The sequence below is a fragment of the Phyllostomus hastatus genome, unplaced genomic scaffold (assembly GCF_019186645.2).
Source record: "Phyllostomus hastatus isolate PE091 unplaced genomic scaffold, TTU_PhHast_1.1 phas_contig_1, whole genome shotgun sequence".
NCBI lineage: Eukaryota > Metazoa > Chordata > Mammalia > Chiroptera > Phyllostomidae > Phyllostomus > Phyllostomus hastatus.
This window is the reverse complement of record NW_025333498.1, coordinates 21,736,323-21,738,633: the sequence shown is the minus strand read 5'-3', so window position 1 is coordinate 21,738,633 and position 2,311 is coordinate 21,736,323. Positions and strand designations below refer to the sequence as shown.

The 2,311-nt window shown below is 40.8% G+C and overlaps 1 pseudogene; it reads right to left on the bottom strand.

Moving 5' to 3' along the window:
• Positions 1 to 592: 592 nt before the first annotated feature.
• On the bottom strand, positions 593 to 1,539 carry LOC123807552 (annotated as a pseudogene).
• Positions 1,540 to 2,311: the final 772 nt, after the last annotated feature.

Here is a 2,311-nt window from a genome sequence, read left to right as displayed (position 1 = left end):
AATCAAGGGAAGAGAATTCAGATCCCAGCTCTCTCTCTTTCACTTTTTTTTAACCAGAAAAATAATCTTTATTTTGACATCTGGTAGTAATATTTATATTCTGTTCTGTAACATCAATAAAATCATCTGAGGGTTATCTAAACATTGATTGTAAAAGTTGAAAGACCATAAGCAATATTTACATTATTATGCCTATGTGAATATTGTTTAATGCAGAGCCAAGTGGAGATCCATGATATGGGGTCAATGTTCTAACCCCGTTGCTACTCAAACTAAACATTAAGTGGAATTTCCTTCACTAAACTTCATTGATTGCTTAACATCATGTCATGCTTAAATTTGCTTTATGTTGTGGCAATTATTTTCTTGTACATTTTGTTTAAAATTTTTTTTGGCTCGTTACAGCAAACTTTATTGATGGTGCATGAAAAGGTAGGGCTCCTTAGGACCCTCCCCTTCTTCAGGGGGTGTGGGATAGAAACTGTGGAGGTCTAGAGATTCTTAATGTGTTGGGGGATTGATTTGGAGTAAGGATTCCTCATCAGCTGAGGGTCTCTCTTCCCCTTGCTGGGGCTGATGGTCCAGGGGGCTCTTATTCTTTAGAGGCCATGTAGACCATAAGGTCCACCACCATGTTTCCATAGCCAAATTCATCGTCATACCAGGAAATGAGCTTTACAAAGTGGTCATTGAGGGTAATGCCAGCCCCAGTATCAAAGGTGGAGGAGTGGGTGTCACTGATAAAGCCGCAGGAGACAACTGGATTCTCAGTATATCCCAGGATGCCCTTGATGAGGCCCTCCATTGCCTGCTTCACTACCTTCTTGATGTCATTGTATTTGGCAGCTTTCTCCAGGCAGCAGATCAGATCCACAACCGACACATTGTGGGTGGGGACACAGAAGGTCCTGCCAATGAGCTTCCCATTCAGCTCTGGACAGTGCCAGTAGAGGTGATGATGATGTTCTGGGCAGTCTCTTGGACATCATGCCACAGCTTCCCTGAGATGCCATCCATGGTCTTCTGGGTGGCAGTGATGGCATGGACTGTGGTCATGAGTCCCTCCATGATGTTAAAGTTGTCATGGATGCTTTTGGCCAGGGAGGCCAAGTAGTTGGTAGTACAGGAGGCACTGCTGACAATTTTGAGGGAGATGCTATACTTGTCATGGTACATTCACAGAAGGGGCAGAGATGATGACTTTCTTGGCTCCATCCCTCAAGTGAGCCCTGGCCTTCTCCAAGGTAGTAAAGACACCAGTGGACCTCACAACATATGCAGGACAAGCATCACTCCATTCATTGTTGGTGGGATCTCACTCCTGAAAGATGGAGTTGGACTTTCCATCTTCCCATCCTCAGCCTTGACTGTGCCTTTGAACTTGCCATAAGTGAAATCATACTGGAACATGCAGACCTTGTAGCTGAGGTCAATGAAGGGGTCATTGAGGGTGACAATATCTACTTTGCTAGAGTTAAAAGCAGCCCTGGTAACCGGGTTCCCAATACGGCCATATCCATTCATTCTGATCTTCACCATTGTGTCTCAGTTGCAGCTGGCACTGTGCAGGAAGATGCAACTGTCTGTCAAGCAGGAGGAGCAGAGAGCCATTTTATATTTCTTGAAATAACTCATAGCCTTTCCCTGTTTCTTTGGGTGAGAAAAAGTATGTAAAGCATTGATAATATCTTTTAGCCTATTGTCTGGTCCTCTTTTTGAAGATATACTTCTTAACAACAACTGATTTACTTTTCTGTGGTGTATAGTTGATACTTCCTGCTATTTGGATCTTGAATTGTTATCATTTCTTATATCCCATGCCTTCCTACTTTTTCATTTTTCATCCTTATTTTGCTGGAGTTTATCTTCAAGAAATGGCCTCAGAAAATGTTCATTGGAAGTTAAAATAAAAAATACTTATACAAGTAGAAATTATTTTGTTTTCTCTCCAAATCACACTCCAAATCACAGATGACTGACTAAACAGAATATTTGATCAAAATTAAATTTCCCTCAGAACTTTTAAAGTCCATGCTTGGTCTACATTCTAGCATTTATTTCAGTGATGTAAAGTCTGGTGCCAGTTCCAATTTCTTTTCCCTTCAGCTGGCAATCTAGAATTCTTTGTTCATTTGCCCTTTTTTCCTTTTTGGGAGCTTTTAGGATCATTTCTTTCTTCAGGTATTTATACAATGTCCTCATTTTTTCCTTAGATTTTGTCCTTTTTGATTTCAACCTTCTTTGTATTTAATGAGTCCTTTCACTTAACTACATCTCTCTTTATTCTGGGAGATGTTCTTTGTTAATTCCC